Below are 17884 nucleotides of genomic sequence, written 5' to 3' on the forward strand. Positions count from 1 at the left end.
ACGTGGCAATGAGAAAGAATGAAATATGACCCTTTGTAGCAACATGGATGGAACTGGAGAGTGTTATGCTAAGTGAAATGAGCCATACAGACAAAGACAGATACCATATGGTTTGGTTTCACTCTTATGTGGATCCTGAGAAACTTAACAGAAACCCAGGGGGGAGGGGAAGGAAAAAAAAAAGAGGTTAGAGTGGAAGAGAGTCAAAGCATAAGAGACTCTTAAAAACTGAGAACAAACTGAGGGTTGATGGGGGTTGGGAGGGAGAGGAGGGTCGGTGATGGGTATTGAGGAGGGCACCTTTTGGGATGAGCACTGGGTGTTGTATGGAAACCAATTTGACAATGAACTTCATATATTGAAAAAAAAAAATATATATATATATATATACTGGTTACTTTCTTTCACAAAGCAAACTAATAAAGTACTTTTGAGAACATTCAAAATAATTTATTTAGTAGAAGAGAAAATTAAAACTCCTCTGCAACGGGGTGCCTGCGTGGCTGTGTTGGTTAAGCGTTCAACTCTTGATCCTGGCTCAGGTCATGAACTCAGGGTTTGTGAGTTTGAGTCCCACATCCCTCTCCATGATGACAGTGTGGAGCCTGCTTGAGATTCTCTCTCCTTCTCTCTTTGACCTTCCTGTGTTCTACCTCTCTCTCAAAATAAATACATACTTTAAAAAAAAATAAACTAAAAAAAAAACTACTCATCAGCAAAATCAACATAATAACAACAATAAAGATGTAGTTCAAAATCTGTGGGACAATTAATGCTGTTAAAAATGGTAGAATAAAGGCATTTTTAATCTTCTTGATTCTCTGTAATGCTTTGAAAACAACAAAATCAATGGAAAGGAGATTGAACAATGATATCATCAATGAAAGAGTGAAATAGTCACAGTAAAAGGTGAAAAGAAATGAAGAATATAATAAATTCATTTGAACTTAACTCAAGAAGGATGAGCAAACCTGATTCATAACCATTTCTTTTTGAGAATATTGGTAATGTGTTAAAAGATAAGTGAAATATCTCAAAAACAAAAAAAAGTATTTGTTTTTATATAAAATTGTATATTCTAGAAGGAAGTGAGTGGACCACAGCTAAATAGGATTTTATCTTTGTGCGCATACACTTATAGAGAGAGCCCCAAAATATGTTAATTTGTTTATAAACGTTCAGTTCCCTGTGATTTTTAATTCTCACTATTGTCAACATTGTATAAACATGCCAAATTCTATATATTTTCTCTAATACTGATTAATTCCAGTCTTTTAATTTTTATCAAGTTCAAACTAATGAAACCAATACAACATTGATGCCAAAACTTGACAAAACTTATACAAAGTAAGTTAAGTCATAAATTGAGTTGTTTAAATAGGCCAAAAACATTTAAATATCAGGGATTTCTTACAGTTCAATCTTACTAATTTCATATGTACATATAAAGAAATTCCTGATGAATTTCACAGTTAAACATGAATAATAAAACAAAAAGCTTTTGGAAAAAATCATAGGAGAACATTTTGCTAACAATGGATTAAACAAAAATTTTGTAAACAGGACAGAAATGGTAACAAGGATAAAAGAAAACAGGATAAACTGCACAATAGTAAATTTTCTATTCACCAGAGACACTATTAAACAGCAATAACATACCTTATGAAATAGGAGAGTATATTCATAATATCTCCTTCTGACAAATGACTTGTAAGCAGATTATAATTTAAAATCTTCTAGGGGTGCCTGGGTGGCTCAGTCAGTTAAATGTCCAACTTCGGTTTGTGTCATGATCTCATAGTTCATGAGATTGAGCTCCACTTTGGGCTCTGTGCTGACAGCTCAGAGCCTGGAGCTTGCTTGGGATTCTGTATCTCCCTCTCTCTCTGTCCCTTCCCGACTTGCACTCTGTCTCTCTCTCTGTCTCTCTCTCTGTCTCTCTCTCTGTCTCTCTCTCAAAAATAAATATTAAATTTTTAAAAAATCTTCTAATAATTAATAAGAAAAAAAAAGGACTTGAACAGACACTTTGCAAAAGGAGATAACCAGTTAACCAAAACCTGTGAAAATGTGCGTAATTTTATTGGTCATTGGAAATCCAAAGTAAACCTAATGAGAGAGCATGCAATGGCAACTGACAAAGTTGGAAAATCTCAAGTGTCAGTGAGTAATTGGAATTCTTCCTTGTGGAGGGAAAGTAAATGGATACAACATCCTTTGGGGTGCCTTGGTGGCTCAGTCAGTTAAGCATCCACTCTTGATTTCAGTTAGGTCATGATCTCACAGTTCATAAGTTCAAGCCCCATGTCCGGCTCTGCACTGACAGCGCAGAGCCTGTTTGGGATTCTCTGTCTGTCTCTCTCTCTTCCCCTCCCTTGCTCGTGCACTCTCACTCTCTCTCCCTCTTTCTCTCAAAAATAAATATTTTAAACCAACTGATCCAACATCTGAAAAATTGTTTGGTAGCATCAGTTGAAGGTGGCCATAGGCCTTCCCTATGACCCAATAATCCCATTCTAGGAATGCTCCAACATACAGCAGAATGTTTATACCAGTGCTATTTATAAAAGACAGAAACTGGAAAGAAATATGTAATATATATTAAAAAGTAGTATTTGAAGAGAAATAATATAGAGCATTAAGAACAAAAAGAATGTTGGCTTAAAAAAATTAGTACATCCTAACCTTTTATTTATATGAGGTAACAAAAGTGGGAAGACCAGTATATGCTGACATTGTCAAGATAGTGCTTACCCTTAGAAAGAAATCACCAAAACCAAACATCGTAGGGCTTCCAACTTATTGATAATGTCAATTTCCACCATTTCCACTGTGAAATAAACCAGGAAGCCAGTGCATTTATCTTTCTCTACCACTCTATCTCCTTAGTTATTCTAACTTTTATCAAGATTATTAATGCAATATTAATAATAATAGATTATCATACTAATCTAGATTATCAATATTATGCATTATACAGCAATTGTTAGGTGGCATTTTAAAAAGTAAATTCACAGATCTGACAATTGCAGTCTTCTAGATCTCGTGTATATTTATAGAACACTACACATTACTATACAAATGCATGCTTTTCAAATAAACACATAGTTTAGTCACCATGATAGACCATGCTATAAACCATAAAAAAAAGTCATGGTGAATTAACATAATTGAAATCATACAGTTAGTTATTGATTCCTGAAAAATGGACTGAAGACAACTTTAGCTTTAGGCCTGTAGTCCAATGAGGGCCTTTCAAAAAGGGAAGTGCAAACTTTGCCTTGGACAGTTTTATATTTCCTTTTGCCATAAAAATGCATATAGTTAACTCTTGTTTCATTCAGAATACAATTCTAATTACAAAACATTTTATTTAAGGCTTCACCTGAATTTCCTCAGCACATTTTATATCCTTAATATCAGTAGAGTCATAATTTTAATTGGATTGTTTCATATTTTGTAGTGTTGATTAGTGGAAACCCTCTACTCCAATTGTATGATCTGTTCAGGTATTAAATGAAGATACACTGCAAATCTTATTTTCTTTTAACAAAATTGTGGGTTTTTTTCTCTAGCCTAGAATGGAAGCTGCCTCCCTTCTCTGTTTCTGTGTATATGTACTATAAAAATAATTTAAGCTATATTATTGTAATTTATTTTCTTTTTATCTCTCCCTTTTTTTAACCTCTTGACTTTGATTTTTGTTACCTCCCACTTTTAACACAGACACTAGACTTTGGCAGAGATTCAGTTACAATCTATTTAATTGAGTTATAACTCCATATAACTTTTTAAATTAAAAAAAATTTAAATATTTTTATTTATTTTTTGAGAGACAGAGGCAGAACATGAGCAGGCGAGGGGCAGAGAAAGGGAGACACAGAATCTGAAGCAGGCTCCAGGCTCTGAGCTGTCAGCACAAAGCCCAATGCAGGGCTCCAACGCATGGACCACGAGGTAGTGACCTGAGCTAAAGTCAGACACTTAACTGACTGAGCCACCCAGGCACCCCTAATTTTTTTTTAATGTTTATTTATTTTTGAGAGACAGAGACAGAGCGTGAGGGAGGGAGGGGCAGAGAGAGAGAGAGAGACAGAGAGACAATTCGAAGCAGGCTCTAGGCTCCAGGCTCCGAGCTGTCAGCACAGAGCCCCATGTGGGGCTTGAACTCACAAACTGTGAGATCATGACCTGAGCCGAAGTTGGCCGCTCAACAGACGGAGCCACCCAAGCATCCATAACTCCATATTATTTTTAAATGAAATATTTAACTGCCAAGAGCATAGAATATTCAGAAGTTTTTTAGTTTATTTTCATCCCAGCAAACAAGCCTAAGAAAATGTTACTATGATAAAACGTCTTAGTAAATATTGACTCTCAGCAAAGAAAATTAGATTGTATTCAATGTTAATATTATCAAGCAAAAACCTCAATTAGACCACTTATGATTTAAAAACCTATTATGTATCAGACACAGGAACTAAGAAGTTCATTAAGTATTCTTTTCCAGTGTCAGGAAAGATTTATAAATTTGCTCAAATTCTCTTCCATGTTTGAGACTGTCTCTAAGCTGGAAAGTTTTAAGAAGCAAGAAGTGGAACCTATAAGTTATACTTTTTATAATTGTCCCTTTTTTTTTCTAGAAATGATGACTATAACTTTCTACTAGCACTTTTTTAAACTGCTCTTGATTTCAACATTTTACTATAAAATGTTACAATGATGACAAAATATATTGATACTACATTTAAATAATGTCCAAAAAGCTCTATAAACTCATGAATAATATAACTGCTTATGAATATTGAGTGTATTATTTGAATCCTTCCTCATGGGAAATACAACACTATTAAGAATGTACAAGCATTTATTAGTTTTAATTAGAAAGTTTATTCCCTAAACTGAAAACAATTCTTTGACATTTTATTGAAATGTATTTTGGGTTTTAGAGGCCAAGGTGTGTTGGTTTTCTATTGCTGTTATAACTTATTACCACAAGATTTCTAGTTTAAAACAACAAAAATTCATTATCTTACAGTTCTGGAGGTCACAAACATGAAATGCATCTTAAAGGCTAAAATCAAGGTGTCAACATAATTGCCTTCATTTTAGAGACTTTAGGGGGAATCCATCCTTACTGTTTTTAGCTTCTAGAGCAACCTACATTTCTTTTTCCATGGCCTCTTCGTTCAGTTTTGTATCCAGGTCTCTGCTTTTGTCATCACATCTTTCTGATTCTGACCCTCCCTCTTTCTTCTGAAAGAACTCTTATGAGTAAATTGGGCTCCCCCAGATATTCCAGGTTAATCTTCATATCTCATGATCTTTAATATAATAGCAAAATCCTTCTATTAATCTGCTTGGGCTGCCATAACAAAATACCACAAAATGGATGGCTTGAAAACAACAGAAATTCATTTTCTCCCTGTTCTGGAGCCTAGTAATCTAAGATCGAGATGTTAGCAAGTTGATTTCTGTTGAGGCCTCCTTGGCTTGCAGATGGCCACCTTCTCTTTGTGTCCTCACATGGGCCTTTCCTGTGTATGTGCATCCTTGGTGTCTCTCTATGGTCCAAATTTCCTCTTATTTTTAAGGACACCAGTCAGATTGGATCAGCACTCACCCTAATGGCCTCATTTTACTTTGCCACCTCTTTAAAGGCCCTATTTTCAAACATTCATATCTTGAGGTGCTGGGGTTAGGACTTCAACATACCAGTTCTGAGGGAAACACAATTCAGCCTAGAACAGTCCCTTTTGCCATATTAGGTAATATAGTTAAAGACTGCAAGGATTATGGCATGATATATTTAGGGTACTAGCATCCTGTGTGCCACACATGATTGCAATTATAATTTCTTGTGAATTGACAGGTAAAATCACTTAACTACCAAGTCCAGAAGGGATATGTGACTTCAGTAAGAAGGTAGAGATGCAGGTCTCCTCTAGGCTTTTTTATTCCTATTCTGAGTGTATGTCTTTTTTATAACAAGCGTTTTTACTATTATTTTACTTGATTGCAACTTATTATTTAAAATATAGTGAATGTTCCAACAATTAGTCAACCATTTATTTTGTTGAATGTTGATCTCAAAGCCTAACTATACTTAGGCTTTTTTCTTACACTTCTTTTTGTAGTTCATCTTTTTGTACTTTTATCTTCTAAATATATTAGAAGCACAATATTGTTTAACATTTTTTGAAAATGCAATACAATTATAGGATCTTTTCCTACTTTTTATTAACATATTAAGCATATTAGCATATTATTCGAATGCAGATTTTGTTCATATGACTTCTAATCTCTAGCTTTGTCTTAATTGTTCAATTCACCATATTCTTACAAAATTACTAAAATTAAAATGTGATGATTTATCTTTGATTATTCTCTCATTGAAAATCTATTTGAAGGAAAGAGTAATAATGTTCAGCAAGCTTTCACGGAGTCCTTCTGCGCCTTTTCTCAATCATATTTCTGTTGAAGTTGTTAAACTGTTGTCTGATATTTGAAAATGTCATAGTAACACGCATTTATCTCTATAAAACAAACAAACAGGCGACTCAAATACTCTGCTTGTTGAAAATGTCATCGCATCCACACTGGAATAATGTATTTATTTTCCTCTCTCTTCAAAAAGTTATACCTCACTTCCAAGGCACTCTTAAATCATCAGATAGTAATAAAATATAGTAAACTCAAGTTTAGTGTCACAGATAGAGTTCAGTGCCACCAAGAGTCTTATATGCAAAGCATAGTCTTATGGGGTGCTCTATATTTAGCATCTCTTGGTCAATGGCCATAAGGCAAGACAGTTAATTCCCAAAATCTTGAAAATAAAGAACTTAGGAAACTTGTCCATTACCCATTGTGTGTAAATTAATTCCAGTAATTAGTACCCACATATTTATTATTACTGCATATTTACTATTTTTTACTAAATACATTTGATTTCCCTTTAATTGAAAAGAACTGTAAAAGTCTGAAATTATTCTCGGAAATATATTTGATTTTATTTAAAAAACTTGAAAGGACTTCAAGATATTATATTTTATAATTACAATATAAAATCAACATACATTTCTGTATTTGTACTTAAGCGCTATACGTACTCTCCACCTTAAGGAAATATTTCCACATGACATTATTATGCCGAGATTATTATTATCTCTATGGCTCAAGAACTGAGTATCTTAGAAAGCCTACAACAAAACCTGCTGACATAGGAAGTCTGAGAATTTTCATTAGTCTTTTCATTAGTTGCCACATTTGAATCTAAGACATCATATGACAATCTAACTGAATTTTTAGGAAGAAGAACCAGTGGGCTCTTTAATGTGGTTGCTTGTGGGAAAGTAGAACTACTCAGAGTCCTAGAAACCAGAAGGTCAAAGTAGTTTGGACATTGATATCATGCCTTTATCAATTTTGAAGTTTGCATTTGTAAATTAATACAATCTGATACTTATGCATGGATGCACATTCTTAATAAAATTACATTTAGTAGTTGGACATTGAATCTGGTTCTAATAAAAATTTCAGCGTTAATAAAGAGGAGACTTAATGTTAGCTTTTTAAAAACAATAAACAACCAAAAGTAGAATTATCTTAGGAAATACAGGAAAGTTTATATATCTTCAAAAATATAGAAAAAAGGCGACTGGAATAAAGCTCCATATCTATAATTAATTGGTCTTAACTTATAAATATGGGAAATAGCAATAAATGTAAACATTGAAAACAACCAGAGAATTGCCACTGGAGGACAGGATACAAAAGATCTAAAAGATGATCTAGAAGATGATATAAATCATCTTCTAATTCAAATGCTTTATTTTAGCCCAATAAGAACATCTGTCAAGTTGTATATTAAGTGATATGTTTTACTGATGATAAAATTGAGAAATATCTTTCATTTTGAGTCCTTTCTTCTTCGTGTTTATTTTGCTTGTTTTCAGTTATTATATAAAAGAAGCCAGAATTTTGTTTTTAAAGCCATATGTATGGAAATAAAAGAAATACTGAAGTTTCACTAAAAATGATATTTTTCTCTTTTTTTAGTGAATGGGGTATAAATATGAATGGGGACATTGTTTTCTATAAAGGAAAAAAGTATGACTTTTCCATTTTATAGATTACTTAGATTTTCATTATATTCTCAGTAATAGAACTTATTGAACTGAACATATTGGAGTATTTCTTAAAATCATCCAGTAAAATTACACTGAAAATAAGGTTAATTATCTTATTTGAACAATAAGAATTAATCATTAAAGTCAGAATTTTTTTTTTCTTTTGGGAGCTGAATTATATACCATGTAGCCACATCCTTCCTTCTTATTAAAATATTCATCATTTACATTATATATGATTTGTTTATAAGAAAGTTTTATGAAACTGAAATATCCATCTGTCTGCACAGTTGGTCTTCAAATGTATTAAAAATTATGATTTGAGTAATGAAAAATAAATTTGTGGGGCGCCCGGGTGGTTAAACGTCCGACTTCAGGTCAGGTCATGATCTCACGGTTCATGGGTTAGAGCCCCTCCCGTGCTCACACTCTGTCCTCTGTCTCTCAAAAATGAATAAACGTTTAAAAAATTTAAAAAAAAGTAATAGATCTCATATTCACTGCAATTATTCCCATTTTAATTTAGGTTAAGGAATGTAGAAATCCAGTCCCATTTCACTGACTATAAATCCTATTCCTGCTTGCTATCAAGCTTCCTGTGAAACCAGTTTCTTATAAAAAATCATCGGTATATGAGTAATAGGTCTTAACTCATTTTTCTGTTGTTAAGGAGCAAACAAAGCAACAGGCCTGCCAGCCAAAAATCTAGAAACCTCTAGATTTCATTGTACCTGAGAGAAAGAGAGGTTCTTATGTCCACAATAGCAAAACATGGGAACTTTGTGTATAAAGTTGCCTTTATCTCCAAACTTCCACAAAAACAGAGTTTTGAAAAGAACTGTAGAACAGATGATATTACTTGGAGATCATCTCAATTATAGACGCCTTAAAAAAGGGTATACTACTTGGCCTCAACACGATGCTGTTCTGTTTCAAATATGCTTTAGATCTCTCAATAACAAAATTCACTATGTAGAAATTAACAAAGTTGGCCAGTGTCACCAAATATTCCCACAGTATTTTAATCTTTATTGGGCTATGCTAGCCAACAGCACATCATTGCATGTTTGACAAGTACTGGAATCACAGCACAAAAAATTAATCTGTTGATTAATCATAGCACAAAAAATTGATCTATTGATTAGTAATTTCTTGCTATTGGGCGGGTCTGTCATCTTAGTAAACTGATGGCTACCTTCATGTAACCCATGATACCATCTACAGTCAATTTTGGCTCATCATATAGATCTGTCACTTCTAAGTTAAAATTCTTATATTATATAATGATGAATCTAGTTAACGACAAAATCATAAACCTAAAAAAATAGAAGATAATAATAAGATAGAAGTTGAAGTGGTGAAGAGCTATGGAAAAGCACTAAAAGTATTAAGAGTGGTCGTGTCGCTACCCAAAATAACACTCTGGGCATATAATTTTAAAGCAAGTTAGAGGACAATTTCAAGAAACAGATAATTCTTTTTTTTAATTTCTTATTTGCATATAATTAACACATAATATTATATTGGTTTCAGGTGTACAACATGGTGATTCAACATCTCTATAAGTTATGCTGGCTCAGCACAGGTGTAGCCACCATCTGTCACCATATAACATTATTGCAATGTCACTGCCTATATTCCCTATGCTGTACCTGTTATTCTCATGACTTATTCTTTCCATAACTGGAAGCCTGTAACTCCCATTCCCCTTCACCCATTTTGCTCATTTCCTCACCCCCTTCCCTCTGGCAACCATCAGTTTGTTTTCTGTATTTTTCAGTCTGATTCTGCTCTTTTTTATTTATTTGTTTTCTTTTTAGATTACACTAGCAAACTTCTCTCTTCTGGACCATTACAATAGATGACTAACTGTTTACATTTTTCCCGATTCCTATAATCTGTTATTCACAAGATGACTCTGAATGACCTTTCTGAAATTGATATTTTATAATTTTTCATTGTTGCTTAACATCCTTCAATAGCCTCAATTTTATCTTAAAATAAAAAATTACTCTGCTTTAAATAGCCTCTCTCTTTTAGCTTTGTGTCTCTCCACTCTCTTTGTTTCTGTCACACTGGCTTTCTTGTATGGAACCACAAAAGACCCAGAGTAGCCAAAGTAATATTGAAGAAGAAAACCAAAGCGGGAGGCCTCACAATCCCAGACTTTAGCGTCTACTACAAAGCTGTAATCATCAAGACAGCATGGTATTGGCACAAAAACAGACACATAGACCAATGGAGTATAATAGAGAACCCAGAATTGGACCCACAAATGTATGGCCAACTAATCTTCGACAAAGCAGGAAAGAGTATCCAATGGAAAAAAGACAGTCTCTTTAACAAATGGTGCCTGGAGAACTGGACCACAACATGCAGAAGAATGAAACTAGACCACTTCCTTACACTATTCACAAAAATAAACTCAAAATGGATGAAGGACCTGAATGTGAGACAGGAAACCATCAAAACCCTAGAGAAGAGAGCAGGAAAAATCCTCTCTGAGCTCAACTGCAGAAATTTCTTACTCGACACCTCTCCAAAGGCAAGGGAATTAAAAGCAAAAATGAACTATTGTAACCTCATCAAGATAAAAATCTTCTGCACAGCAAAGGAAACAACGAACAAAACTAAAAGGCAACCAACGGAATGGGAAAAGATATTTGCAAATGACATATCGGACAAAGGGCTAGTATCCAAAATCTATAAAGAGCTCACCAAACTTCACACCTGAAAAACAAATAACCCAGTGAAGAAATGGGCAGAAAACATGAATAGACACTTCTCTAAAGAAGACATCCGGATGGCCAACAGGCACATGAAAAGATGCTCAACGTCGCTCCTCATCAGGGAAATACAAATCAAAACCACACTCAGATATCACCTCATGCCATTCAGAGTGGTTAAAATGAACAAATCAAGAGACTATAGATGCTGGAGAGGATGTGGAGAAACGGGAACCCTCTTGCACTGTTGGTGGGAATGCAAAGTGGTGCAGCCACTCTGGAAAACAGTGTGGAGGTTCCTCAAAAAATTAAGAATAGACCTACCTTATGACCCAGCAATAGCACTGCTAGGAATTTACCCAAGGGATGTAGGAGTACTGATGCATAGGGGCACTTGTACCCCAATGTTTATAGCAGCACTCTCAACAATAGCCAAATTATGGAAAGAGCCTAAATGTCCATCAACTGACAAATGGATAAAGAAGATGTGGTTTATATATACAATGGAATACTACTTGGCAATGAGAAAGCATGAAATCATGCCATTTGTAGCAATGTGGATGGAACTGGAGAGTGTTATACTATGTTATGTTACGCTAAGCAAAATAAGTCATGCAGAGAAAGACAGATACCATACGTTTTCACTCATATGTGGATACTGAGAAACTCAACTGAAGACCTGGGGGAGGAGAAGGGGGCTGGAGTTACAGAGAGGGAAGGAGGCAAACCATGGGAGACTCTTAAATATTGAGAATAAACTGAGAGTTGATGGGGGATGGGAGGGAGGGGAAAGTGGGTGATGGGCATTGAGGAGGACACCTGTTGGGATGTGCTGTGGGTGTTGTATGGAAACCAATTTGGCAATAAATTTCATTAAAAAAAATAAAAAATAAATAAAAGTATTTTTTTAATGTTTCTTTTCGGGAGAGAGAGTGAGGGAGAGAAGGAGTAGGGGAGGGGCAGAGAGAGAGAGGGAGGCAGAGGATCCAAAGTGGACTCTGCACTGACAGCAGAGAGCCCAATGTGGGGCTTGAACTCATGAACAATGAGATCATGACCTGAGCTGAAGTTGGATGCTTAACTGACGGAGCCACCCAGGTGCCCCAATATTTTAAACAAGATGTATCTTCTAATTTCCTAGCATATATGCACATTCATATTAATAGCTGTTAAAATTCATTTAGATGATAAAAATGGTAAGATTTCAAATTAAGGGAAGATTTGAAAGGACTAACATACTTACAGAAAGATTTGCAACCCAGATAAATGAAAATTAAAAAAAAATTACCATTTTTAAATGAGAAGATGGACAATCTCAAAAGTGAGAATATCTTAAAGTAGGTTATCCTGTGAAAAGTGGAATTTTCCGTACATTGTTGAAAAAACTCATTAGTACTTGCTTTTTTTGGAGGAAAATTGCTCAGTGTTTTAAAGCCCATACTCATGTACAACTTGATATAGCCAGCATCCCTCAGAAATCACAGCACATATACATAAATATATATATGTATGTATATATGTATATATATATATCTTTATAGTATTTTTGATATTATATTTATAATAGCTCAAAATTAGAAGTGAATTAAATGTCATTTAAGAGGTAAATAAATGAATTTATTGTTCAATAAATACAACTAAAAACTTAGCTTAACATATTTCTAATTTATCAGGGCATACTTACTGGAGGGCAGAGAGTAGATGGCACAGAGAGATTTTTCATCTTATCTTTTTTTTTTAGCACATTCCTTATATTGAGCCCTTTAACTCCTGTTAAAGGTAAAAATGAAGCCTCAAACAATTTTCCAACCAGAAGCCACCTCAGACATGCCCAAACTAAGCAAATCTGTAGCCACCTGAAAATTCTATTCCTTTATGAATGCTCTCTCACCAATTTCTAATTTCTCTTTAGGAATATGCTTATATTTTCAGAATGCATGCATAGCTAATATAGTGTGAGCCTTATGTTTTATTTTAATTATTGACCAAATTTACTTGCAATTAAACAGTATATTTGTTTTGATTTCTTGAGTTTTAAAATAATTGTACTTATGTGTTATAAAGCAGAAGTGGGTTAATTGAAGTCATTGTTAATTGCATTTAAGAAAGATCTGTCAAGACAGTTAAACAGAACTTTAGACACATTTCCTTACTATATAACCACATCCACCAAGAAATTATAGAGTGTGAAATCCAAAAAAAAAAAAAAAAATGTGGGAAGCTTGTGCATAGGTTTCAATCGCTTTAACACACAATCAATATGACAGTATTTTTAGTTAGATAATTAAAGAGTTTGGGTAAAAATTAAACACAACATATCTAACATTATCTCAGCATTACTATAAAAATTGAAATGTGCTAAGTAGTAAGGAGACAGACAGACATGGTTATAATCTCTTTCCCCTAAGGATTTATACCTACCTCTTTGTCTCTTTCAGTACTTCTCTGTTCTTTGACCGCTTCATCTCAATAACAAGTACTTTACCTACTCCCAGAATAATTATGCTGCCCTAATGCCCAAATTTCTGAAAATCTCTTTAAATGCAAACATCATTCTTTCTGTTGTTCTGGCCCCCCAAATTCTAGTAATCTTTGCTTCTTTTTATTGCTCACCAGTCACCTCTTATCTATCAGGAAAGCCGATGGCTCTTCTGTCAGAATATATCCAGAATGTTACCACCTCTCATCACTTCCCTAGGCTGCATTTTGTGCATGCTACCATCATCCATTATCTGAATTATTCCAATTACCTCTTAGCTGGTCTTGGTTTCATCTTGTCCTCTGTAGGAGGCTATATTTCACTTTAAATATAAGGCAACTTCCAATGTATCAGTCTTCTGTTCAAAACACACCTAACTTGGGGAAAAAAAAATTCATACAGTGCCTAAGGGATTCCAACTGGAAAGACCACCAATTATGATTCTGGCATCATTATATTCTTTTCTCTCTCTCACTTCACTACAGCCACATTGATTGGGCAAGCACATGGATTATTTTCTAAGTGATACTTTGTTACAAAGTCTTCACCAATATCTGAGCTTTTCAGTGAGAGCTACCCTGAGCCTCCTATGTAAACTTGTAAATCCCTGAGATTCTTCCTCTTCATCTTCCCTGGTTTATTTTTCTCCTTTTCCAAAGGAGGCATGACATTCTTTCTCATCCCACGTACTCATGTGCAGTGTAACATTGGTGGATTCTAATTACCTGCCTTTTGAACTTGAACTGGCAGGCAAGTGACTTCTTAATCTATAGAATGCAAGAGAAGTCATTTTCTGGAATTTCCATGGCTATATCATAAGGAATCTTGTCATTTTCACTCAGGTCTTTTCTGATGCTTTTCTTGGGTCTCTCCCTCTTTGAACTTAACCTGCATGCTGTGGGCCTTCAAATCACATGAAATGGTCAAGGGTATGTGCATCAATGCACATCTCCATCTCAGCTGATGGTAACCTTTCATTGGCAGACATGTGAGTGAATCCTCTTGGATATCCATCTTAGTCAAGCTTTCTAATAACTGCTGCAGATTCAGCAGACAATTGGCTGCAGCTCCATGAGAAATTCCAAGCAAGAACTGCCCATTTGAATCCAGATAACCCATACATAAGTGATGAAAATACTTTTTTATATATACTCAAGTTTTTGTATGTTTTTCTAAACAGTAATAGATAACCATTATTTATCACGTTTATTATATGTCTACCTAATAAGTGTAAGCCCCATGAAAGCAAGACGTTTTCTACATATAAGTATTGCTAAGGGCTTTTCTTTTGGCATCCATTTGCATGATAAAGGTTTTTCCATCCCTCGCTTTCAATCTGTGTGTCTTTGGGTCTTATGTGAATCTCTTATAAGCAGCAAAGAGATAGGCCTTGTTTTTTTAATACACTCTGTCATCCTATGTCTTTTGATTGGAGCATGCAGTCCATTTACATGCAAAGTAATTATTGATAGATATGTATCTATTGCCATTTTGTTACTTGTTTTATGGTTTTTATACATTTTCTCTAATCTTTTGTTCTTTTTCCTGGTTTCTTGGCTTTCTTTCCTTCTTTTTTTTATGTTTATTTATTTTGAGAGACACAGAGACAGCACGAGTGGGGGAGGGATGGAGAAAGGGAGAAGGAGAATCCCAAGCAGGCTTCACACTGTCAGCACAGAGCCTGATATGGGACTGGAACTCATGAACCTTGGGGTCCTGACCTGAGATGAAACCAAGAGTTGGATGCTTAAGCCATTGAGCCACCCAGGTGGCCTGTTGGCTTTCTTTAGTGATATACTTGGATCCCTTTCTTTTTATTCTTTGCATATCTCACCCATGATTTTCTTCCTCCAATTCACAATCTCCCCAAATGTCCCTACCCCGTTCAGATAAACGTCCTCCTTTCCAAATCTGGTTATCAGTGACTTTTTTTTCCTCTGTTATACCATAGTCAATCCATTAGCAGTTCTTAACTGCTTTCAAATTTTATCTTGTCAGACAGTTTCTTATCATTTCCATGTTATTCCCAAGTTCAAACCATCATTGCTTACATCGAATCAATCTGTCATTATTCCTTTTTGACTTCAGCCTTCTATTACATATTCTCCAAAAAGAATAAAATTAAATCCCCCAATAAGATGCTTCTCAATCAAATCCTTTCAGCACCTTCTCAAAAATAATTTAGATAAAAATGGAAAGATCTTACTTACCTTGCAAAATTCTTCATGATAATATACCTGATTTCTTCTCTAATATGTTTCCTGTCAATGCTGCTTTTTGCTCACTCTACTCTAGCTAAAATAGTTACTATGTATTTTGACAAAACATTAATTAAGCATGCCCCTATCCAGTCTTTTAGATTGTGCCTCGAATCTGTGCCTTCCCGTAATTTTCGTAATCTCCTTCAAATTATTCATAAACCAAAAGATTACCTCTGTAAAGAAACCTTCCCTAACTAGTGTCTAAATGCCGTGCTCTACACCAGGTGCCAGCAAACTTTTTCTTAAGAAGCCAGATAGTAAAGTAAATATACTAATCTCTAATGCATGTATCTATCACAACTACTTAAACGTAATCATTGTAGCATGAAAACAGCCATAGGCAATATGAAAATAAATGAGTATGTCTGTGTTACAATACAATATTATTTACAAAAACAGGCAGCTGGCTCGTGGAGTGACACCTTTTCTACATCCTTGGCATATACTTTATTGTCTTTCCACAATTTATCTACCTAGCCTTGCATTATATGTTTATAGTGTTTTGGTTTACTGCTTGCTTTTCTATTGGATAGAAGCCCCTGAGGGAAGGTGATTTCTCAGTTTTGTTAATTGCTCTGTCATAAACATGTAAAACAAGGCCTCAAACATTATGAAACTTCAATAAATATTGGCTGGATAAACAAATGTATACATGAGAGAATCAATTGAATATTTAACCCAAATGTGAAGAACCTAATCAATCTTTTGGTTATCTTAGACACTACTGTGTTTTGCAGTCACTCTCCAGCAATCTTAATGAAGGAAGCTGCTAGTTTTTAGAAATTGTTGCTTTTTTTTTAATCCATATTTTGGATACTCCAGATATTCCAATCTGTTGGAATGATACTCCCTGTTTCTTTCTTGGTACAACAGTTGTTTTCTGTATATAAATAACTCTGTCTATTCAGTTACTCTACCACAATAAACAATAAGGCCCTTTCTTAGACACTATAAAGCTAAGAGAAGATGTGCTAAATTATCAACCTATGTATTTTGGATGGATGATATGCAAATAGCCAATTTTAAAATAATGTGATATATATTCAGCAGTGTGATTGACAGATCATATGTTAGTTCTATTTGTTTATTTTTTGATGAGCTTCCATGTTATTTTCCATAGCTGGTGCACAATTATTACATTCTCACAACAGTGTATAAGGGTTCCAGTTTCTCAATACCTTACCAATACTTTTTATCTTTTTTGATATAACAGGTGTGAGTTAACAATATGAAATTGTGAAATTAAAACTTTGTTATGTTAAGAGATGATGATACCATGATAATTAACATTTCATAATAGTAGTTATTCTTGGAATAAATACAGCTTCCATACAACTTCCATTGTATGTCTGATTGCATTTGATTTATTCTTGCCACGTACATTTACTCTGTGTAAGCGCTATTCTGGATATTAGGCGTGTGTGTAGGGAATCAAGGAATAGTATAAACTTGATCCCTATCTTCATAGAAGTTATAAATAGGAAACCCAGAAATTGAATACCTAAATGGAATAATGAAGGTTATAAAAATAATCTTGGGTCACGGGGTAGTGAAATTTTAATCTACTTTGAGAAAACAGTGCTTAAACTGAAATCTAAAGATTGAGTAGATTTAGTATTTAACAAAGGTTGTGAAAGGTATCTGACATGGGCAATAGAAACTATGTATGCAATTGCCCATCAGAGAGAAATGAAAGGAAGAAGGATATTCCTTACTAATGTGGCTAGAACATGAGAAGTTAGTAGATTAACTCAAATGCAATGCTGCCAATAGTGGATCCAGAGATGAAAAAAAAAATCCACATGAAGTTTCTGTTAGGACTTTTTTCCTAAAGAAAGGATAGCCAGTTATGTGTTTTGAAATAAGAAATTATGAAATAAGAAATTAATAAGATTTTAATTTACAAATAATTGTCTGAGTTCAGTGGGGGAGACTGTGCTTGAGGGGGCAAGAGTAGATGTAGAAAGTCAAGTTAGTAAGTAACTATACTTGTGCAAGTGAGACATGATTTGTACTATAAAGAGGTAGTTAAAGAAGATCTAAGGAGCACCCGAAGCACTTGAAGTAATATTAGAAATTGATTAGCCACATGCACTTTGGAGACAGAGAAATTAGAGTTTAAATTTTGATTTTATCACATATTAGGTATGTATGCTTTAACATATTTTTTACTAAAATATGAATTCTTCATTTTGGATTAATAGTAATAATAATAGTATTCACATCATAGGGTCATTGTGTGAATTAAATTAGTTAATGTTTAGAAAGTACTTCGTGGGAAGCATGTTA

At 34.3% G+C, this 17884-nt stretch overlaps 1 long non-coding RNA gene across 2 annotated transcripts in view; it reads left to right on the forward strand.

Moving 5' to 3' along the window:
- Nucleotides 1-17884, forward strand: part of LOC122213422 — a 263719-nt gene that overhangs the window by 197689 nt on the left and 48146 nt on the right. Inside the window, exon 4 of one of the 2 annotated variants that reach the window (XR_006199502.1) lies at nt 9663-9773. The exons of the other annotated variant lie outside the window; for it this stretch is intronic. This is a non-coding gene — a long non-coding RNA (uncharacterized LOC122213422). Of the gene's footprint in view, nt 1-9662; nt 9774-17884 lie in introns of those variants that run through there. 2 annotated transcript variants of the gene reach the window in all.

This window comes from Panthera leo, chromosome A1 (genome assembly GCF_018350215.1).
Source record: "Panthera leo isolate Ple1 chromosome A1, P.leo_Ple1_pat1.1, whole genome shotgun sequence".
Classification (NCBI taxonomy): domain Eukaryota; kingdom Metazoa; phylum Chordata; class Mammalia; order Carnivora; family Felidae; genus Panthera; species Panthera leo.